At 37.5% G+C, this 25420-nt stretch overlaps 1 protein-coding gene across 1 annotated transcript in view; it reads right to left on the reverse strand.

The window, feature by feature from the left end:
• Positions 1-25420, reverse strand: part of LOC150085739 (kinesin-like protein KIF20A) — a 1052004-nt gene that overhangs the window by 1019307 nt on the left and 7277 nt on the right. The gene's annotated exons all lie outside the window — the stretch shown is intronic.

Consider the following 25420-nt stretch of genomic DNA (forward strand, 5'->3'; position numbering starts at 1 on the left):
CCCATTGTCTACTTTAATTCAATGTTTTTTTTTTTTTTTTTCCCTCTTTCTTTTACCAGTTCACATTGTGACATTTTTAGACCACTCAAAAGCGTGGGGAATGCATGATCAACATGCCGGAAGCAAATCAAAAGGACAGCAAATACTGCAAAAATTTAAAACCACCACTAGCCTCTGTGAATACATTTCATATCAACAGGAGCCCTAACTACTTTGTTTTTCATGTTGTGTATAATTGTGCTGATACTTTGTGTGGAATTTGTATTAAATGATTGTGGTACCAAGTCGTAGACAATGTAATTGTGTGTTTGTGCAAGAGCACAAGTCAATCCGGACGACAATAAGATATGCATAGACACCACATATGAGAAGACAGTATATTATCATTTAGAAAAGTGTTTCTATCACTAACCCTTTTATTAATTTAATAGTAGTAATATTTTATGATTAGCACAAATAATAAAGGTGTTTAATTCATTAAATAAAAGAGTCAGTTAAAATTACTCAACTATCTTAGAGTAAAATACACTAAATATTAGGCACCTCTGTAGCCAGGTGGGCAGAAGTAGCAGCGTGTAGCACACGCTTCTTGATTAGACCGGGGTTCGAGCCCATAACCACCAAATACAGAGGCTGCGAAAAGGATAGGGAATGACCACCGCATATCCGCGGAGCAATATGGCCTTAGTTGCTAATGCTTAGTTGCTATAAACCAAATAACAACACTAAATATTAATTTTGAAAATCATTAAAAAATTATTGGATTAATTACCCAGGTAAGATGTTTCCGAGGAAAAATTTAAATGGAACAGAAAACAAGAACAAAAAAAAAAAAAACAAATATGTTAAAGTATTGCAAAAGTATTACAACTATTGCACATTCAGAAAAAGGCAATGAATTGGAGAAAATTTCTGATGATAAAATAATAGAACAGCCTATAGTGCAGCAAGAAAATTATTCTTCTCTTGGAAGTGAACAGAAGCAGTGGATGAAAACATTCTCAAAGAAGCCATCAAGGATCCTGGTCGTTGGCCCAAAACTTTATCAAGAAAGTGGATGACCACGTTGGTGGAAATTGGATCTAAACAAGTGAATATAATGTTTTGTTTCCTTCGAATGAAAAAGGAAGATTTTCAAGTGTATATTATACAAGAACATTAACAAACAAAGAAAAGGAAAATTGTGACTGGTTAACATCTTCACTTTCAACAAATAGTATATATTGTTTCTGTTATAAAATATTCTGTAAATATTCAATTACATTCAACTGGCTTTTCCAGTTGGAAGCATGCTGGTATTAATTTACGGCATGAAATATCTTATACTGACATTTCTAATTACAACATATACTTTACAATGAAGTCCATGTTAACAACTGTAGATAAAGAACAATGTTGCCTGTATGAACTAGAGAAAAATTGGACTGAAATTTTGAAATCAATTTTTGCTGTTGTTCAATACTTAAGCTGGCCAGTCTCTTGCATTTTGCGGTTCCTGTTCCCAATAATGGTAATTTTTTGGAAGCAATTGAAATGTTAGATAATTTGATCCTTACATAATGGATCACCTATCCAATATTAAAAAAAAATGTTAAAAACATATTGCTGACAAAATAAGGAAAGAAATGTTAGGTAAAGTAAAAAATAGCAAGTGTTTCTCAATTATTCTAGATTGCACACCTGACAGCATCCATGTTAAACAATTAACATATGTTTTGTTGTATATTCCAGCAATGAGGTAGAAATAAGGGAACATTTTTTTGGGATTTCATCAGATTAATGACACAACAAGTAAGGGGTTATGTACATTAATATTAAATGAACTGGATCAAAGTACTGCAAAAACCTTGTGAGGTGCATTATGGCCACAGAAGCCGATGCGCCAACAACTACCAAAAAAAAAAAAAAAAAAAATTAAATGATTTATTCCCAAAATATAACTTAAAACTAAATAACACGAGGCATCAAGTTATGTTATGTTATGTTATTTGGTTTTTAGGAGCATTAGCAACTAAGGCCATATTGCTCCGGGATATGCGGTGGTCATTCCCTGACCTTTCCGCAACCTCCGTATTTGGTGGTGACGGGCTCGAACCCCGGTCTAATCAAGAAGCGTGTGCTACGCACTGCTGCTCCTTCCCACCTGGCTACGGAGGCGCCTGTCAAGTTTATGACAACGGTTCCAACATGAGTGGAAAATATATTGGCCTTCAAAAACTTATCAAAGATACAAATAGTTGTGCAATGTTTGTACCATGTACAAACATTGCACAACTTTGCACAAGTTTGTACTCATACTTTAAATTTAGTAATCAATGATGCAGCAAAAGTCACTTTCAAAATTGTTCATTTGTCAATATTGTGCAAGATTTATACACTTTCTTTTCTTCCTCCTCATACAGATGGGAAAATTAAAGGAAAATATTCCAAAATTCACATTAAAATCCATGAGCATTGAGAAAGTAGAATAAAAGCAGCTATACCATTAAGATTTCAACTTAGTGAAATTTATGACACATTGTTACAATTAATATCTGACCAAAGTAGTGACATAAATACTAAAAATCTTGCTAAAAAACCTTGCCACAGATTCATTCCTTTAAATTTGTTATCATATAGTATGATATTCTAAAAGTCAACATTGTTAGTAAAGATGTTGTAAAATCCTAAAATAAATGTCTGACAAATATTTTGAAAAGTGTATTTCTGAGGTTTTCTCTTTATCAAATGACTTGGAAACCATATTTCCTGCAGCAGCAGCTTTGAGAACAAGACACACAAAAAATCAATTTGACTATGAGTCACCAGACAATCCAATCACAGACCGAAAATTAAAATATGAGGTGGACTTAATATCTGACGCTTTTAAAAAGAGCAATAAATTCAATTTTACACTTTTAGATGGAGCAATAAATTCAATTTACGCTTTTAGATAGAGCAATAAATTCAATATGTACTAGATTTCACATGTTAGCAGATATAGATGTGTTTCAACTTTGTACTAAAATTTTCTGATTTAAATGATGAAAACCTTAAAATGCATTGCAGTTTTTTATTTACATATTTTATAAAGATATTTCTTGCAAACTCTATTCTTGCCTTTATTTCTGCTTCCGGATCTAGATCAGCATTTAGCCAACTACCAAGGTATTTAAAATGAGTCAATCTATCTATTGGAGCTCAATTCAATAATAGCTGGAATTGACTCATTATGTATTTTGTCTTGTTGACATTGATTCTTAGACCCTTATCATTAACTTTTGTTGTTAATACAGTCCAAAAGTAATTGAAGGTCCTCTATATTTTCTGCAAATGTAGCAGTATCATCAGCATATAGTATGTTATTTAACAGCTGCCTATTTATTTTTATTCCTTCTTTCCTTTCCCACAATACATTTGGGAAAAAAACTTCAGAACAGAGGTTAAATAGAATGGGCAAAAATATGCAACTCTGTTTTACCCCTCTTTTTATATTGATCTCATCAGTTTCGCCCTCTCCAATGCTTACAGTGGCTGTTTGATTCCAGTAAATTTCTTTGTTAAGTCTGATATCCCGTCCATCAAGATCTAGCTTTTTAAGTGCTTCTATAAGCTTTGCACGTTGTACCCAATCAAAAGCATTTTCAAAGTCTATGAAGCAGATGAACACTGTCTTCTGGTGTTCTCTACCTTTTTTGTAACAGCACTTAGGGGAGCTTCGCTTGTGCCTAATCCTCTTCAGAATCCAAATTGGGTGTCAGAGATTACCGATTTACATTTTTTGTAAGTCCTGTTTTGGATTATCGGTAGCAACGACTTCAACGTGTGGCTCAGACTAATAGGGCGAAAATCATTGCATGTGGTAATGTTATTCTTCTTCGAATGAGGGATGAATGAAGACCTCAACCAATTGTTAGGGAGCGTCCCATTTAGGTATATTTTATTGAACATTTTGGTTAGATCTTTCAGATTTTCTTCATCTAAAAGTTTCCCTATTCATCTAGAAATTTCACATATCCCTTAGGAACCACAAATAATAAACTACATTCATTATATGAATTTTATTCTCTGAGAGTTATATTATGCCTTCCAATATAAAAATTAGTTATGATAAAACAATTCGAAGGAAAATGTATTGAACTCTTGTCTTGTCATTGTATTAAAGAATGTATGCATTGAGAACAGAACTCTGAAGCTCCATAACTGTTTTACTGGTGTTTAATTCCATAAGTTTACCTATTAAATAAAGCCTAGAAAATCAATTATACTAAGTTCATCGCATGGAAATTATTAAAATTTTGTCAAATATCGTTTCAATCAAAATTAATTTTTGGAGGAATTATGAAAATGTATTACGTAATAATACCCATCTGATGATTTCTTAATATGGTATCTCATGATTCTCAGTCATAAATATGGAATTAACTGTGTAAAAATTACAACACTTGGATATCAAAAATAAATGAAAATGTTTCCTTAAGTTTGATTATAACTGCATTTTTTGTAGAGTCAATATGAATGGTATTGCTTAAAGATATTATTAAATAGGTTTCTAACAATAAAAGTTGTTCTAATCTGGATAAACATCTCAAGTCTCAAAAAATTATTCTATTACTAATCTTCAAGCCAATTTTTACAGTCTTTTTCATAGGCAGTAACGAAGATCTCGAGTACACTTCAATAAGGTATTGGTCAACAAGGCAATGCCAACCCAAAATCTTATTTTTTTGATTAACTTTCAACTTCTTTTACATACTATGAAGGAATTGCAGCTGAAACTAAAAAACTGGCAACAAAAATAGAAATATGTACGGAATTTTCTTTAAAATGATGCATGTCCCATTGCAATTAGTTAATAAATAGTAATTTAATTCTTCTTCTTCTTTGGCTGAAACAAGAAGAAGAAATGAATCACTTATAAGTTTATCAAGTGAAAATCTGCTGTACACCAATGGAAACAGTGAAAGGAGTGAAGGTGGAGTTCGGTTTCTGGTCCATAAAGATTTTAAAAACAACATATTGGAATTCAAAAGTACATCACCAAGGGTGGCAAGACTAATACTCAAGATTTCTAAGAGGTACAAGCTAAAGATTATAATGATTTATGCACCAACATTGAGCCATGATGATGAAGAGGTTGAAGAAATGTACACCAAAATTAAGTCTTCTATATGAGCAGAAAACAGACTACACTATTATTATGTGGGACTTCAACGCTAAAGTTGGAAAAAGACAAAACAGCGCAGAAAGGGGAACTGTAAGAAATTTTGAAATTGGTGAAAGAAATGAAAGAGGTGAAAGACTCGTGAAATCTGCAGAATCTCAAGGACTGTCAGTAATGAACACTTTTTTCAAGAAAAGGGTGAACAGAAAGTGGACATGGAAGAGTCCAAATGGTTTAACTACTAATGAAATCGACTTCATCCTCACTAATAGAAGATATATTGTGAATGATGTTACCGTCTTGAATAAGGTAAAGGTTGGAAGTGATCACAGAATGGTAAGATGTACACTTGATATAGATGTAGGAAAGGAAAGGAAAAAACTGACTTGAGTAAATAATACAAAGGTCTTTGAGATAACAGAAAAGGAGAAAAAGCAGTATGTTCTGGAACTTAAGAACAAGTTTGAGCTTCTGCAGACTGCTCAGGACCAAGATATCGACGAGGAATATTACAACTTTCTGAAAGTGATAAAGCCCAAAAAGAAATCCAAAGAAGAAAAAATTAGTCAAGAAACACTTGTCATGATGAACCGAAGACGACAAACGAAGAGCAAGAAAAACACTGACAGGGAGAAAATTGAGTATACTGAGTTATGCAAAGCCATTAGAAAGAGACTCAGAGAGGACATAAGAAGATTTAACACAAGAAAAGAAGAAAAAGCATTAAGGGAAAACAAAGGATTTAAATAAGCAGCCATGAGCAGTAATACAGAAAGACAAATGATACCGAAACTGAAGAATAGCGATGGTGTACTTATAAACAGCAGAGATGGCATAATTCAAATAGCAGAAGACTATTATAGAGAATTATACAAGGAGCAGGGGAATGATGCCAGAAGTGGTGAAGATGGATTGCAAAGTAGCAACACATATGACATACACGATATTCTTCCTAATGAGTAGAACATGCATTGAAGAAAATGAAGAATCAGAAAGCCCCGGGGGAAGATGAAGTTACTGTAGAGTTGCTAAAATTGGGAGGAAGAGAAATAACACAAAAACTGTCAAGGCTCTTCACAAGGTGCATTAGAAAAGGTGTGATGCCTAAGCAGTGGAATAATGCAATCATAGTTTTGCTGCATAAGAAAGGAGATAAATCAGAAATTGGAAATTATAGACCAATTAGCTTGTTATCCCACATTTACAAGTTGTTCACAAGGGTCATTACTAACAGATTAGAAAGAATACTTAATGAGAATCAACCGAAAGAGCAAGCTGGCTTTAGGACAGGATTCTCAACTATGGATCGCCTTCACGTAATAGCACAGCTAATGGAGAAAGCAAATGAATACAAAACACCATTATGCCTGGCATTTGTGGATTATGAAAAGGCATTTGACTCCATACAGCATAAGGCAATGTTTCAGGCACTGGAAAGACAAAGAATAGATACCCCACATATTATGATTTTGAAGAAAATATACGAGAGTGCTACCTCCTTTATTAGACTAGACAAAGACAGTAGGAAATTTAAAATCGAGAAAGGAGTTCGACAAGGAGACACAATATCTCCGAAGCTGTTTACTGCTGCCCTTGAGGAAGCTTTCAGAAGATTAGCCTGGTCGCAGAAAGGAGTCGATGTGAACGGAGAGAACCTAAACCATTTACGATTTGCAGACGACACTGTGGTCATAAGCCACGATCCCAAAGAATTAGAGGAAAAATCTTAAATCAGTTATGCACAGTTAGTAAGGATTTTGGACTAAATATGAATATGGCTAAAACAAAAGTAATGATGAACAAGTATGCCACAGAAAGGAAAATAATGATTGAAGGGGCAGTAATTGAAAAAGTGGAGTCATATACTTATTTGGGACAAGTTATTAGCTGTAATAATGATAAATGGCTGGAAGTCAAGAGAAGAATAAATTTTGGATGGATAGCATTCAGGAAATATAGTCACATACTGAAGAGCAATATCCCACTTTGTCTGAAATGTAAAATTACAAACCAATGTATACTGCCCACCATGACTTATGGAAGTGAGACTTGGGCACTCACCAAAAGAATGGAAGAGAAGCTGAGAACTACACAGCGAAGAATGGAATGAATTATATTGGGAATCAGACTGTTAGATAAGAAGAGAAACACATGGATTAGAAAGCACTGCTCAACTAATGGATATTCTTATCAAAACTAAAGAACTAAAATGGTCTTGGGCAGGACACCTAGCTCGAACACATGATGACAGATGGACTAAGAAAATAACAGAATGGCACCCAAGAGGAGCTAGAAGAAAACCTGGAAGACAAAAGTGGAGATGGATAGATGAAATTCATGAGTTTGTGGGTAGTAAATGGATGGCCAGTGCTCAAAACAGAAGGAACTGGAAAGTTGCTGGAGAGGCCTTCATCCTGCAGTGGATTGAAAATGGCTGATGATGATGATTATAAGACTCTCTGATTTACTGACCCAGTCTATTTCCCTTTACAGTTCCTTATTATACTCAGAGTCATTAGGCCTATAACACACTCCTACTCTCAATTTTGATCTCCCAATGCTTATGTCACACCAAACTGACTCGACATTGCACTGTCCAGCGATGTCGACTAGCTTCACTTCCTTGGATTTTATGTTTCTTAACTAATAGTATAACCCCTCCTACCTTGTCTATCCTTCCTGTACTCAACAAATTCCAGTTCTGCATTCCTTATATCTGTGTGACACCACGTCTCCGATATCCCAAAAATATCTGCCTTTGATGTTCTGAGCAATACCTCAAATTCATCAAATTTATTTACCAAACTCCGAGCATTGGTGTGCAGGCAAGTATACATGCACCTCTTCCTATTCTTAGCTACCCTAACACAACTCACGTGTTTACTTGTACCACAATGACTCCAGGCAGTCTCTGAAATACCATGTATCTTGTTTTCCAGGCTGCTGCTCATTCCAATAGAAGCAGTGCAAGAATCACTTTCACCTCTGCCAGTGGCTACTGTTAATCTATTAGTCCTTGTATCCCCCCAATCTAGCAGTTTTCCGACCCACCTAACACTGCCTCGATAGCATCAGCAAATATTCTTGCACCCTTTCTATTTAAGTGTATCCCCATCCCTGTAGAAGCAGTCTCTCCTGTTTACAAGTACAGATCAGGCTGAAAAAAAATTCTACCCCTTGATCTTTGCACAATCTTTCCAGGGCAGAATTGATCGACAAGGCTCTCATGATATACTCCCTCTCGTGTCTAGGCAGAATTGCAGACACTTTCAAATTCAACCCTAATTCACGGCTTTTTTTCAACAGTGACCTGTACTTGTTAAGTAATTCTGCCGGTCTCCTACTCTTAATATCATTAGTGCCAACGTGTACAACAATATCACCCTTTGCGCCCTTAAAAGATACCTGCTCTACAATGTCATCAACCTTTGCCCCTGGCAGACATACCCTGGTCCTGTTCCATCTATTGTTTTTACATACCATGTTACCCATTTCCCTGACAATAGCTACCAACAACTATTAGTTCCTGTGGGACCAGCGCATTCTGCCTTGGGGGTTGCCGCTGTGTTGCACGATAATCAACTGCAAGCTGTGGCATTGATGTGGGCAGGTGAGAGTTTGATGAGCCCCCTCAATTTAGATCCTTCGAGAGCATCCACCCTGTCCTTCTATCTCTCATATAGGCCCATAACAATGCTGAGTTGTCACCTCATTTCCTCACACTCCTTACATCGTGGGCACACATGTAAGGAGTGTGAGGAAATGAGGTGACAACTCAGCATTGTTATGGGCCTATATGGAAGGACAGGGTGGATGCTCTCGAAGGATCTAAATTGAGGGGGCCCATAAACTCTCACCTGTCCACATCAATATCATGTCCCGTACCTGATTGCTCCATAAACATCAAGCAAGCAGTGCATTTTAAAAGGCTGTGAGATTCAGAGGGCAACTGCCCCCCCATATGAGAGATGGAAGGACAGGGTGGATGCTCTCAAAGGATCTAAATTGAGGGGGCCCATCAAACTCTCACCTGACCACATCAATATCATGTCCCGTACCTGATTGCTCCATAAACATCAAGCAAGCAGTGCATTTTAAAAGGCTGTGAGAAAATCAGCATAGGAGGCAGCTTAGTTCCGTGTGCACAACAAGCTAGAACAACTGTATAATGGCTCTTTTCATGTCCACTTGTCTTCACAGTTACAGTTTTCACCCCCCTTCTTATTAACAGTTCTGTTACTTGAGACATCAAATTGAAGGGGGACTTCATCCATATTTGCAATCTGTCCCAACTCAACCTGATGTGTCTTCCGACATTGAATGACAAAACGATGAAATTCAAGGACCTTCTGCTCATAGCTTTCAGGCATCTTTTGGGCAAGTCAGGTGCGTGTACGAATGCTTAGTCAATTCCGTTTCATGAACCTGAAACACCAATTGTGTCCTCCTTTGAAATCAGTAACTTCTTTTTCATCAGCAATTCTTCTTGCCTCGTGCTGAACCATCTTTGTGGACACAGGAATTCCAATTGCCCTTTGCTCTTCAATCCATATCTTCAATTCCCTCTCTAAATCAAGCCATTTTGCTAAAATTGCCTCTCATGGCCGTCTTCTGCCGTGGTGTTTTCAGTAGGGTTTCTTGTTCCCGTAGCCAGTCTCCGATTGTTTTCTCAGTTGGAGAAGGACCAAACTTGTGTTCAGCAGCATGATTTCCTTTCACTTTTGCAAACCACATTACTTTTAAATTGAATTCAGCACTGTACGAAAATCTTTTCTGAGCCATTTCTGGGCAGAACGTGGCAAAACTTAACCTAATATACCGGTAACAAGTGCGAAACAATGAGCGCAAAGACAACAAATGCGAAAAAGCGGGAAACGCAAGTAAAAAAAATCTACAACCACTGTATAAGACGCACCCAGTTTTTAGACCCCAAATTTTTCGAAAAAAGGTGCATCTTATTGATATTTGGTTTTTAGGAGCATTAGCAACTAAGGCCATATTGCTCTGCGATGGTCATTCCCTGACCTTTCCGCATCCTCCTTATTTGGTGGTGACGGGCTCGAAAGGTGCATCTTATACATGGGGAAATACGGTATATTACAAGAGTGAGATGGAGTCAAATGCAGTAAGAAAGGCTGATTCTTCATCATAAATATGGATTTAGGGAGTTCTTTTTCCTACTTTCCTCATAGGAAAGTAGGAAAAAGAAAAGTGCAAAAAATTTAAGGTAAAGATTTAAGCATATTAAAATATGCCTGTAGCAAAAAAAAAAAAAAAAAAACCATTTAAATTGCAAATAACAGTACATAAAAAAAACTATAAATGGTTAAAAGCAAAGGAATATATTGAAAGTAAATTAGAAATAACAGTATTAATAGAGCAGGGGCTAAGTTATTTATTAGAAGGTTAAACTATAGACTAAAACTGATAGGAAAATATGGGTTGTAAACATTAACATTAATACCAAAATAATTAGCATTAGATTTTAGCATTAGTAGAGGCATACGATGCAAGAAAGCAAGCTTACGCAGCATCAGCAAAAAAAAAACTGCCCCATTACATCCCTCCATCCAACCTTATATTTATTTAGGCTATTAGCTTCGACAACAAAAGATGGAAGCCTGTTCCACCAATCAACTACCGAAGGTAAAGGCAAATTTCCGCACATCTATTCTACAACTATCTTTCCTCAATTTGAAACTGTGCCCCCTCAGGTTCTTAGTCTGAGTAAGATGAAGAATCCCATCAGCATTCAGCTTGCTCAATCCATTCAAGGCCTTATACACCTCAATCAGATCACCTTGTAGATGCCTACTCTCCAGTCATTGCAATTTGCAGAACTTAAGCCTTACTTGGTAAGAGCACCCCTTTGTTCCCCTCACCAATCTTGTTGCCCTTCTTTGTGCTCATTCTAGTAACTCTACATCCTTCCTAAAATGAGGCCTCTGTATCCTGTACACAGTACTCTAGGTGTGGCCTGACCATTGCCTTGTATAATGGGATTGTCACCTACCTGTCCCTGCTACCAAAATTCCTATATCATTGACAAGACTCCATGACCTACCCTGGCAGCCCATCTGCACTGCTCAGCGACCTTCATATTTGGCTGCACAATTACCCCCAGGTCTTTTTCACTTTCCACTTCCCTGAGTGTAGTACCACCCAGTTGGTACTTTTCTCTCTTCGGTTTCTGCTACCGTATGCAGTACTTTGCATTTGTCAATGTTAAACTCCAGTTGCCACTTCTCAGCCCATTTTCCCAACTTATCTAGATCCAGTTGGAGTAGCATACTGTCATTACTGTCGATAACAACCCTGCCAACCTTTGTATCATCTGTAAACTTGGACATTAAACCCGATATACGTTCATTAATTTCATTGATAAATATGCAAGACAACAATGGGCCCAACACAAAACCCTAGGGAACTCCACTAATAACATTTGTCCAATGAGGAGCCTTGTCCATTGAATACCACTCTATTGTCTCCCACTCAACTATCCCTTTATCCATTGTAGCAGCTTACCCTTGATGCCATACCTCTCGAATTTGTATAGCAGTCTTCCATGTGCAACATTATCAAAAGCTTTCCTGAAATCCAAGTATAGGATATCAAAATTATTTTTCCCGCACAACCCATTCAAGGAAGTGAAAACAGTCACTTGCTTTGCGACCACATCATAGTATCTGATCAAATTGGTCAGACATGACCTCCCTTTGACAAACCCATGCTGTGTCTTAACTATTACAGCAGTCTCGTCTAGATGATCTGCAATGCTTCTTTAACCAATGATTCCATTATTTTTGCCAGAACACAAGTTAAATTAAAAGGTCTGTAGTTACTTGTGTCACCTTTTGAACCTCCTTTGTGAATTGGTAATACATTTGCACACCTCCAGTCCATGGGGACCTCTCCCCTGAGTCCAAGGAAGCTCTCATAATTATGGCCAAGGGCCTGCTTACTTCCTTTGCTGCCTCCTTTAATATAAGTGGATAGATCCCATCCACCCAGGTGCCTTCCTTATGTTTAGCTTCAACAATTTCTCCTCCACTTTGCTCTCAGTTATTACAAAATCACTTAGCTCCCTGTTAGCATTTGATAAACTTCTAGCACTCACCTCATTGAATAACTCCTCATGTGTGAATGTAGATGCAAAATACTCATTCAATTTATCAGCTACCTGAGCATGATCATCAATAGTCAACCCATATATGTTAAGTAGTCCAATCTGATTCATCCCTTTCCTTCTAGTGTTTACATAAGTAAAGAACTTCTTGCTGTTTTTCTTTGCATCCTTTGCCAAAGATTTCTCATAATCTGCCTTCACCTGACTAACCTCCTTTGTGACTTGATTACAGACTAGTTTATACCTGCCACAGGCTTGTGTGTTGCCTGATACTTTATATGCATCCCATACATTCTTCTTCTCTGCCACTAACCTCATTAATTGATCTGACATCCATTTAGGCCTAAACCTTGAACAGTATTTCTTAGTTGGAATGAAAAGCCTAGTAGCCTCCAAAATTAAGTTCCTGAAGGCTTCCCATTTAGAATTCACTGTTGGTAACATCATCAGTTGATCCCACTGTACAGAATTTAAAAACTGTCTGAGACCTCTGTAGTCACCTTTAGGAAAGCAACAATCCTTTCCTTTAGCCTTGATGGTAGTTACATCTTTAAATGATTCCGACATCAATATATTGTGATCACTGTCGCCCATTGGTTCCTTTATCAGCAGATTCTTAATGCATGAAGAATCACTACTGATAATCAAATCAAGAGTATTACTTCCTCTGGTTGCCTCTCGAACATGTTGCTGTAGAAAACAGTCATCCAATAAATCCACAAAAGTCTTGCTAGTGTGGGAGTGAACAATCCACAAATTCAAGTTAATATCTGGAAAGTTAAAATCTCCCATTATAAGACATTCTGATTTACTGGCCCACTATTTCTCGGCACAATTACTCATTGTACTCATCAGATTCATTAGGCCTACAAACACACCTACTCTCATTTTTCCTTTCCCAGTGCTTATTTCACACCAAACAGACTCAACACTGCATTGTCCACCAGCATCAATTGGATGCACTTCCTTAGATTTTATGTTTCTTAACTAACAAGGTGCATGTATACCCCTCCTCCCTGCATAACCCCTCCTCCCTTCCTTTACTCTCCATCCTTCCTATACACATTGTACTCCCCAAATTCCAACTCAGCACTGCCTATGTCTGTGTGACACCACGTCTCTGATATCTTGACTAGCACATCAAGCTCATCAAATTTATTAACTATACTCCTGGCATTGGTGTACATGCAAGTATACATGCACCTGTTTCTGCTCCTAACCACCCTAACACAGACCATGTATTTACTTGTTCCACTATGACTCCCAGCAGTCCTGGAAATCTCCATTACCTTGCTTTCCAGTCTGCTGCCCATTCTAATAGAAGCAGTGCAAGAATCACGTTTGCCTCTGCCTGTGGCCACTGTTAACCTTTTAGTCTGTGTATCCCTCCAAGTCTGTGTATCTTTCCAACCCACCTAACACTGCCTCGATAGCATCAGCAAATATTCTTGCACGCTTTCTATTTAAGTGTACCCAATCCCTGTAGATGCAGTCTCTCCTGTCAACAAGCACAGACCAGGCTGAAAAAAAATTCTACCCCTTGAGCCTTGTACAATATCTCCAGGGCCGAATTGATTGACAAGGCTCTCATCATATACTCCCTCCTATCTTGTCTGGGCAGAATTGCAGACACTTACACATTCAACCGTAACTCACGACTTTTTTTCAACTTGAGTAAGTCTGCAGATTTCTTACTCTTAATGTCATTAGTTCCAACGTATACAACAATATCACCTTTTGTGCCCTGAAAAGATATCTGCTCTACAACATCAACTTTTGCCCCTGGCAGACATACCCTGGTCCTGTTCCACCTATCCTTCTTACATTGTATTTTGCCCATCTCCCTGACAATAGAGTCATCAACAATAACTAGTTCCTTTGGGACCAGCGCATTCTGCCTTGGAGATTGCCTCTGTGTTGCCTGATGCACAGGAGTGAGCTCTGTCGTTGAGCTAGGCAGCTGCGAGCCTGATGGCCCCCTCAATTTCTTCGAAGGCATTTAGCCTACACCTCAAGCTCTCATAGATGCCCATAAGAACACTGAGTTGGCACCTAATTTCTTGACACTCCAGACACCTAGCACACACACAAAGGCATCCATAAAAGCGGTGCTTTTCAGCGCAAAATAAAACACGCCGTTGAGGATGCTCTTACAAAAGAAGTTAAAAAAAATTCCAATATTGACTTTGCATTTTAATAATATAATTATTATTAAAATATATAATTACAATGTAATTTTATTATATGTGTATATTTAGTTAATAAATACCCAACATATTTACCTACTAAATTTTAGTACCCATAATCAGCATTATTTTGGTATTAAGATATTATTAATGTATTTGGTATTAATAAGATATTTGGTATTAATGCTTATACAGATTATCACAACCAAGTTCAAACCCCAGTCATAATAATCTATCAGGATGACACCTTGCAGAACTCCAGACTATGGCTAAAAAACCCAAAACAAGCAAGCAAGACAAATGGTTAGGAAAAACATAGCCAGTCAAACTGTAAAATCCAATAGTAAAATATAATAGTTTTAATTACAGCTAAATGGAGGGCTGTAACTAAAAAGAATCTTGTTTAGTAGAAAAAGCAAGAAACCATCTAATAGTGTACGCATAGGATAAAGGTAAGGGAAATGTCATTAGAAATTAGGTAGGTTACACTACAAATATCAGAAGGAGAAAAATAAAAGGCAAAGAGTAAATTAATTTTTCCTTCTACCAATTTAGATTTTTCCTTCTACCAATTTACAAACAGTACAGTAAATTGGTAGATGAAAAAAGATGACAAGATAGCTTACAGAAAAAGTAGAATAAAGAGCCAAAGATAAGGTAAGTAGGGAGAAAATGCCCAACCCCATAGCAAAGAGACAGTAGAAATTCAATACAGTTAATCCCATATACAACCATGTTTAAGATTTAAAGAAAATAACAAAAAAAAATAATCATTGAATTGAAGTTGTGCATTAACACCTTGACTTCCAAAGCTTCATTTAAGAAAATGATTTCTCTCAGAGCCAAAAAATATTTAGTAAATAATTTGATTAGTAATTCTAAAATAAACATTGTAGTCAGCGTTATGTTGTTTTTTTGCTTAAAATCTTAAAAAAAAAAAAAAAAAAAAGTCCTTTTTTGTTTCACATATATATATATGGCTGACGTGGCTCAGTCAGTAAGTTACTTTATTCCTTGAGAAGCCATATCAGCCACATGTGTGCCTGTATTAGGTCAACTCATGAAGGTCGTTTGTGATAAATTTATTGCATGTGGGCTGTGCAATAGACTTATCATAAACATGTTGAAATAAGTTTGTCACTATTCTTGAAGCTTTTTTCAAAACAAGTTCTTTAAAAAAAGGATAAGAGTGCACTATATTATCCATTATATTGTACTATGTTTTTTCACAAGTTTACAAGTGTGTTGTAAAAAAAAAACTCAAAAAAGTAATGGCTAAAATAAAATTACTAAAAGAAGAGGAACTGAGAGAAATTGTTAGTACTTCTGAAGATGAAAAACAAGATTTTGACTCAGATGATTTGGTAAAAAATTCTGACTGGGATATTTCATCAAATGAAGAAGTAAAGATACTGAAATATCAGAAAATAAGCATTTAGCATTAGCAAAGGCACAAGAAAAGATGCAAGAAAGCAAAATTATATAGCATCAGCCAAAAAAAAAAAAAAAAACACCCTTATTTCACCTACTGAATCTATTTAAGCTATCAACTTCTACAACGACAGATGGAAGTTTATCTAGCAATCAACCACCTGCTGGCTAAAGGCAAACTTCCACACATCTATACCACCTTTCCTCAATTTGAATTTATGCCCTCTCAGCAAATTATTCTGAGCAAAAGAAAGAATCCCATCAGCATTGAGCATGCTCAAACCATTCAAAGCTTAATACACCTCAATCAGATCACCTCGCTGGTGCCTAGACTACAGACACTGTAATTTGCAAAATTTAAGCCTTTCTTCGTAAGAGCAACCCTTTGTTCCATTCACTAATCTTGTTGCCCTTCTCTGTTGCCCTACTCGTTCCAACAGCCTATATCCTTCTTAAAATGAGGCTTCCAGACCTGAATACAGTACTCAAGGTGTGGCCTGACCATTGCTTTATACAAGGGGATAATCACCTCCTTATCCGTGCTAGAAAAATTCCTGTATATCACTGACAAGACACCATGAGCTACTCTTGCAGATCATCTACACTGCTCAGAAAACTTCATATCTGCCTGTACAATTAGTCCTTTTCATTCTCTACCACTGTCAGTGTAGTACCACAGAGTTGATACGTTACTCTGAGGTTACAGCTTCCCATATGTAGTATGATATCCATTTTACATTTGTCAATGTTAAAACTTCATTAGCCACCTCTCAGCCCATCTGCTCAACTTTTCTAGATCCTATTGCAGCAGCGTACTGTCATTAGTGTCATTAACAACCCTGCCAACCTTCGTATAATCTGCAAACTTGGACATTAACCCTGATATACCATCATCAATATCATTTATAAATAACAGAAAACAACAATGGACCCAACACTGAACCCTGAGGGACTCCACTAATAACATTAGTCCACAAAGAGCAGTGTCTATTGATTACCACTGTGTCTTCTCCCACTCAACCATCCCTTTATTCATAGCAGCAATTTTCCTCCAATGCCACACTGCTCCAATCTGTGCAGCAGTCGTCTATGTGCAACAGTATCAAAAGCAATTCTAAGATACAAATATATGATATCAAAGTTATTCTTTGCATCCAGTTCCTTTGTGACTACATTATAGTATCCAATCAAATTAGTCAGACAAGGCTTCCCTTAACTAACCCATGCTGTGTCTGAGCTATAACTGAAATCTTGTCTAGATGATCCTGCAGTGCTTCTTTAACCAGTGCCTCCATTAATTTCCCTGGAACAGAAGTTAAACTAACAGGTCTGTAATTACCCATGTCTCCCTTTGATCCTCCTTTGTGGATTGAGGTCACATTTGCACATCTGCAGTCCATGGGTACCTCCCCTGAGCCCAGGGAAGCTCTCATAATTATGGCTAAAGGTTTGCTTACTTTCTTTGCCGCGTCCTTTAATATAACTGGATAGATTCCATCTACCCCAGGTACCTTTCTTACGTTTATCTTCAACAATTTCTCCTCCACTTTACTCTCAGTTATTACAAGATTATCTAGCTTACTGCCAGAGTTTAATACATTTCCCTCCCTGAATAACTCCTCATGTGTGAGTGTAAATGCAAAATATTCATTTAGTTTGTTAGCTACCTGAGCAGGATCATCAAGAGTTGAACCATCGATATAAAGTGGACCAATCTGATTCATCCACTTCCTTCTAAAGTTTACATAAGTAAAGAAGTCTTTGCTGTTTTTCTTTGCATCCTTTGCCAAATATTTCTCATAATCTGCATTCGCCTGCCTAACCTCCTTTGTGACTTGGTTACAGACCAACTTATATCTATCATAGGCTTCTGTGTCACCTGATATTTTATATGCATTTTTCTTCTTTCACATGTCTAATTAGTTTATCTGACATCCATTTAGACCTAAACCTTGAACAATATTTCTTAGTTGGTATGAAAAGCCTAGTAGCTTCCAATATTAATTCTTTGTATGCTTCCCATTTTGAATTTGCTGTTAGTAACATCTTCAGTTGGTCCCACTGTATAGAATTTAAATACCGTCTCAAACCACCATAGTCACCTTTACGAAAGCAAAATCCCTTCCCTTTACCCTTGATTGTAGTTACCTCTTTGAGTAAATCCCACTTCAGCACATTGTGATCACTACCACCTAATGGTTCCTTTACCTGCAGATTTTTAATGCATGAAGATTCACTACTGATAATCAGATGAAGAGTATTATTGCCTCTTTGTATGCCTCCAAACATGCTGCTGTAGAAAACAATCATCCAATAAATCCACAAAAGCCTTGCTAGTGTGTTAGTGACCAACCCACATATTCCAGTCAATCTCTGGGAAATTAAAATTCCCCATTATAAGGCACTGATTTACTGGCCCACTCTATTTCTCTACACAACTGCTCATTATACTCATCAGATTCATTAGGTCTATAACACACCTACTCTCATTTTTCCTTTCCCAGTGCTTATATCACACCAAACAGACTTGACATTGCATTGTCCACCAACATGAATTGGATGCACTTCCTTAGATTTAGTTTTTTAACTAACAGCATAACCTTTCCTCCTTTCCTGTCTATTCTTTCTGTACACATTGTACTCCCCAAATTCCAATTCCACACTGCTTATGTCTGTGTGACACCACATCTCTGATAACCCAACAATATCTGCCTTTGATGTCTTGATTAGCACTTCAAGCTCATTGAATTTATTAACTATACTCCTAGCATCAGTGTACATGCACCTGTTTCTACTTTTAATTACCCTAACACAGCCCATGTATTTAATTGTTCCACTATGACTCCCAGCAGTCCTGGTAAATCTCCATTGCCTTGTTTTCCAGGCTGCTGCTCAATTGCATTTCAATAGAAGTAGTGCAAGAATCACTTTCGCCTCTGACAGCGGCTACTGTTAATCTATTAGTCCATGTATCCCCCAAAGCTAGCAATTTTCCGACCCACCTAACTCTGCTTCGATAGGCAGAATATTGAAGAAGTGTTTCTCAGTGATGAGCAAATTGAAAACACTGAAGAACCTAAGATTGAAGCCACCGGAAACAAATGAAGTTATTGAATTGACTGACTACAAAGGAAAAAAACCTTTGATTTTACAGGCAATTCGGGACTGCAAATATACACAGCAAGAAATATTACTCATTTTGAGGGGTTTTATTTTTTTATAAATAATAATAATAAATTTTTAAATAATCAGTAGTTACTCATAGTGCCATGCAAATTTTATCAGATCTATCACAGGGGCCACACTTTTCAAAAATAATGTAAATTCCTATCAATTGTCAGCATTTTACAGCTGACAACTCCGACTTAAAGGGTTTCAGCCATATATGTAGTAGTAGTGACATTTGATGCAAGAAAGCAAGTGTATGAGCTTATGCAGTATCAGCCAAAAAAATAAAAATCACACCATTCCCTCCAAATGCCTGTCCAGTTCCTCCTTAAATTTATTTAACCTATCAACTTCCACAACGATAGATGAAAGTTTGTTCCAGCAATTAACCACCCGCTGGCTAAAAGCAAATTTCTGCACATCTATTCTACATCTGTCTTTTCTTAATTTGAATTTATGTCCCCCCCCCTTAGGTTTGTAATCTGAACAAGTGGAAGGATCCCATCAGAATTCAGTGTGCTCAACCCATTCAAGGCCTTGTCTGATGCACCGCCTAAAAAACCTAATGGTGTCCGCTGTATATGGCAGATAACATGTTAAGAGAATCAAAAATTCACTATACAGTCTTTAAATATACTCAAAAACACAGAAAAGAAGAAAAATAAGAAAGAAAGAAAGTAAGCTTGCCAAAAACTAAGTATGTAGTAAAGTTAAAATGAGGGCTGAAATATATAAAAAGGAAAAACTTTTGAACATATGAGATGGAGAATGTATGTTTAACAATAATTAGTAATGAAACAGAATACAGGAAATTCCTACTTTACAAATTTGCTTTATGAGTTTCTTTTTTTCAAATATAACATATTCACAAATTTGAAAATATGAACCTTAATTGCAATAAATGTTAAACATTCATAAATACAGCATTTCAAACCATGCACATAGCTATACAATATGGTATAACTGGGCGTGTGTTTGTTTGTTCAGGAATACGAGAGCGTCTCACTGAATCGCATAACATAAAGCAGTGACCACGCTGATGTTACAAAGAATGATTGAGTTGCTCTTCATTTTCTCTGCCTTGTCTTTTTTAAATTTATCCCCCTTATTGATACTATACAGTATGCCAAAACAAAGTATAATTAATAATTTATAATTAATTAAATAACTATAGAGAGTGATGTTAATAAAAAGAAACAGCGAAGAGGAATAATACTGGAAACAAAATGAGCTCACAGGCAAACGTGTGGCTGGAATGACTGTTAAAGAAACATCAACAATTGACGAGTGTGCGTTTAGTCGATGATGATGAAGAATAAACATTCTTTAACATTTGACATAAATAATTTCTTTATTATTATAATTTGCTTGATTTTAAAAGCTATGTTTTCATTTCTTGGGATAAATAATAAATCATTGTTTAAGCATAAATTACTGTTTTGTTGATCTTTATTTAACATTGCTATGGTCAAATTTCATTGTTGAGAACATAACCCGTTTTTATCATTATTGCTATGAAAAATAAGTTCCCACTTTACGAGTGCACGCAACGAACAAATTAACATGTAAAGTCCTGAACCACTTGTATTACGACATATACATAATATAAACATAGTTGCCGATGGCAAATAGAGCTTTTTTTGCAAAATGCACTTCTTCACCCCTCCCAAAAAAAAGAGGAAATATTTTTAGTCTACACTGCACTAGAAATTAAATTTCACTGGCGATACACATTTCAAATATACAGTGAAACCTCCTTTAATGGACACCTACTTAAAGCACACACTTGTGGTCATTCAGGCTTGGGGCCCATCCATGAAGTTTCTGCAATTCTGCCCAGACACAATAGGAGGGAGTATATGATGAGAGCCCTGTCGATCAATTCGGCCCTGGAAAGATTGTGCAAGGCTCAAGGGATTGAATTTTTTTCAGCCTGGTCTGTACTTGTTAACAGGAGAGATTGCTTCTACAGGGATGGGATACACTTAAATAGAAAGGGTGCAAGAATGTTTGCTGATGCTATCGAGGCAGTGTTAGGTGGGTCGGAAAACTACTAGATTGGGGGGGATACAAGGACTAATGGATTAACAGTAGCCACTGGCAGAAGTGAAAGTGATTCTTGCACTGCTTCTATTGGAATGTGCCACAGCCTGGAAAATAAGACGCAGGATATTTCAGAGACTGCTGAGAATCATTGGGATACAAGTAAACACATGGGTTGCGTTAGGGTGGCTAAGAAAAAGAACAGGTGCATGTATATACTTGCGTGTACACCAATGCTAGGAGTTTAGTAAATAAATTTGATGAATTTGAGGTATTGCTCAAAACATCAAAGGCAGATATGGTGGGGATTTCAGAGACGTAGTGTCACACAGATATAAGGAATGCAGAACTGGAATTTGGGGAGTACAATGTCTACAGAAAGGATAGACAGGCTAGGAAGGGAGGAGGGGTTATGCTATTAGTTAAGAAATACATAAAATCCAAGGAAGTGAAGCCAGTCGACATCACTAGACAGTGCAGTGTTGAGTCAGTTTGTTGTGACATAAGCATTGGGAGATCAAAATTGAGAGTAGGAGTGTGCTATAGGCCTAATGACTCTGATGAGTATAGTAAGAAACTGTACAGGGAAACAGAGTGGGCAAGTAAATCAGAGAGTCTTATAATGGGGGATTTTAATTTCCCAGATATTTGAATTTGGGGGCTGATTAATCAAACACTAGCAAAGCTTTTGTGGATTTATTGGATGATTGTTTTCTACATCAGCATGTTCGGGAGGCAATTAGAGAGAGTAATACTCTTGATTTGATTATCAGTAGTGATTCATACTGTGGATTTTAGTGTTTTGCACCAACCTTGCGTAGAAATAAAAATATAAAAATATAAAAAAAAAATAATAAATAAAAACACAAAGGAAACTGGACTTTTGATAACTGTGTTTATAATAAATTATAATAACCTGTATTTACAATAAATTTAACTTTACAATAAACTATACATATAAAATATTAAAATCTACTACATAATGAACAATAAAATGCATTAAAATATACTAAGTTAAAAGCGATAAAAAAACCACAGCTTTCAAAGGCTCCAGCCTTCTTCTTCAGCGGTATTTTCTTATTCTGCAGTACATCTTTAAATATCAGCAGGTTTATGGTACTCATCACGTGTTTCATTCTCACGTGTTCCGTTCTCTTGCGTTGTGGAACCGGAAGTGGCTTGAGTGGGAATCATACGGAACCGTTCATCCCTTCTGAGGATAGTGGCCTCAAAGAGGGGATGAATCCGCGTACCTCTATCCCTATTAATGTTGATTGTAGAACAGATCCGCAAACTCTCGAGCCACTTACGGTCCCAGAATTTATGCGCCCGATCGGTGATGATAGCATCGTCCGGGGAGATCTGGTGCTGCTTCTCCCAAAAATGCTCGGCCACGGCGGACTTGCCATACTCCGCATTTCTTATTGCCTTAGTGTGTTCCCCCAGACGATCTTTGAGACGGCATTTTGTTTCCCCTACATAACATTCCCCACAATCCGGGCATCTAATGCTATATACGACCCCACTTGTGTTCTCTTTTTGGATGGGGTCTTTAACCTGAGACACGATTGTGTGCAGTCTCCGCCCCGGAAGCTGCACACATGTCTGGTACTTTCTTAGTATCCTAGCTATATGATCAGTCAAACCCGGATAATAGGGAATGTATGCAGTGGATGTTGGTGTAAAAGACTCGCCTCTCCTCTGGTTTCCTTTAACATATTTTTCTATAATCCTCTGGGGGTAGCCACATTTTGCAAGATCCGTCGTGACACGTTCATACTCTAACTTCCTATCATCGGAGGTGCTGCAATGTGATTTTGCTCTATTGACTAATGTTCTTATCACACTGTTCCTATGATGGTTGGTCTGAGCTGAGCTGTAGTGCGAATACTGCCCTTTACACATGGATTTCCTATATACCTTAGTCTTTAGCTGTCGGTCCTCCCTACAGACCAACACATCTAGGAACGGCAAAACTCCTCCTTCTTCTGCCTCCGATGTAAATTGTATGAATGGGAGAAGCCATTTAAGATATTCAACACCTGATCTTCACTCCCCTTCTGAATAATTGAAAACGTATCATCTACGTACCTTTTCCAGGGGCGCATAGGTAGAACACTAACATTAAATATTCTGGCCTCGAGCTCCTCCATAGCTAAATTGGCTATAATTGCGCTAATGGGGGAGCCCATGGCTGTACCATTAACCTGCTTATACATAGTATTGTCAAACACCATAGTGGTGCTTGAGAGGCATAACTCTATTCCTTCCCCAATATCCTCTAGCTTTATCTGTGTTCTAGTATTTAGTGTGGTGTCCCTCCGTAATGCCATGTGTGCACACCACACCCCATGGTCAATCGGAATACATGTAAATAGCGATTTCACGTCGAAAGATATCATGATTTCATTCTCTTCTATGCATTGGCTTCTAATAATAGGGACACCACACTAAATACTAGAACACAGCTAAAGCTAGAGGATATTGGGGAAGGAATAGAGTTATGCCTCTCAAGCACCACTATGGTGTTTGACACCTATATACAGTACTCTAGGTGTGGCCTGACCATTGCCTTATACAAGGGAATAATCACCTCCTTATCCCTGCTAGAAAAATTCCTATATATCATTGACAATACACCATGAGCTACTCTTGCCGCCCGTTTGCACTGTTCAGAAAACTTCATATCTGCCTGCACAACCACCCCCAGGTCTCTTTCATTCTCTACCCCTGTCAGTGCAGTACCACAGAGTTGATACGTTGGCTTCATTTCAAGAAGGATGTAGAGCTGTGGAACGAGTACAGAGAAGGGCAACAAGATCAGTGAATGGAACAAAGGGGTGCTCTTACGAAGAAAGGCTTAAGTTTTGCAAATTACAGTGTCTGGAGACAAGGCACCAGCGAGGTGATCTGATAGAGGTGTATATAGCCTTGAATGGTTTGAGCATACTCAATGCTGATGGGATTCTTCCTCTTGCTCAGAATAATCATCTGAGAGGGCATAAATTCAAATTGAGGAAAGACAGATGTAGGATAGACGTGAGGAAATTTGCCTTTAGCCAGTGGGTGGTTGGTTTTTGGAACAGACTTCCATCCCTTGTTGTGGAAGTTGATAGCCTAAATAAGTTTAAGGCTTAGCTGGAGAGGTATTTAGAACGAACAGAGGGGTCAAGTGGAAGTGGATATTTTTATTTATTTATTTATTATTATTTTTTGGCTGATGCTGCATAAGCTTGCTTTCTTGCATCAAATGCCTCTACTAATGCTAATTCAGAAGAACAGCCCATGGAAATATCTGTAGAAAAGGCATGCATCAGAAACAGTGCATCTATGAGAAGGCGCCTCCATAGCCAGGTGGGAAGGAGCAGCAGCAGTGCGTAGCACACGCTTCTTGATTAAACTGGGGTTCGAGCCCATCACCACCAAATACGGAGGATGCGGAAAAGTCAGGGAATGACCACCGCATATCCCCAGAGCAATATGGCCTTAGTTGCTAATGCTCCTAAAAAAAACCAAATAACAAATAACATAACAAATAACGTCTATGAGACAGTGAGTGGAGAGACTCTGTTAGAGATGAGTCATTAATTAACCTAACTGCTCTCTTCTGAAAGGAATCTAGAAGCCTGAGATAAGTTTTGGGGGGCATCGCCCCAGATGTGAGAACAATATTCCATGGTAGGGCAGATTTCCAATTTGTAGAGTGAACAGCTGTTTGGAAGAAAATTAACACCGAGAGCGAAAGAGAAAACCAGGTTTTTTAGAAGCAGAGGAATCAATATTTGTAATGTGCTTATGCCAAGAGAGAGATTAGTCAGAGTAATCCCCAAAAGAGATATCAACTTACCTAGAAATCGGAGTGTCACCAAAGATAAGCATAGGAGCAGGGGCATATTTTAGATATAAGACAAGATCGGCATTTAAGTAATTCAAGATCGGTGTTCAAGATCATTTTGAGATCAGCATTTAAGGAATTGGTAGCGGATATTCGAGAAGTTGAAGCTGATTGAGCAGGGCAAGGTTTCTCAAACTGGAAAGTGGAATGCAATGTGCTATCATCGGCAATACTATGGATAGGATTTCCAGTCAATGGAAGAAGGTCATTAATATACAAGAGGAAAAGAATGGGGGAAAGAACTAGACCTTGAGGGACACCAGCATTAGTGGAGAAGTTAGAAGACAGAGAGCCATCTACCATCACCCTCAATGAGCGATCATAGAGAAAATGGATAACCAATTACAAAAAACAGTTGGAAAACCATTAGATGGAAGCTTGTTGAGAAGACGTTTATGCCAAACACAATCGAAAGCCTTTGAGATGTC

The sequence above is a fragment of the Mastigoproctus giganteus genome, chromosome 5 (genome assembly GCF_048544385.1).
Source record: "Mastigoproctus giganteus isolate SK-2022 chromosome 5, ASM4854438v1, whole genome shotgun sequence".
In the NCBI taxonomy this organism is placed as follows: domain Eukaryota; kingdom Metazoa; phylum Arthropoda; class Arachnida; order Uropygi; family Thelyphonidae; genus Mastigoproctus; species Mastigoproctus giganteus.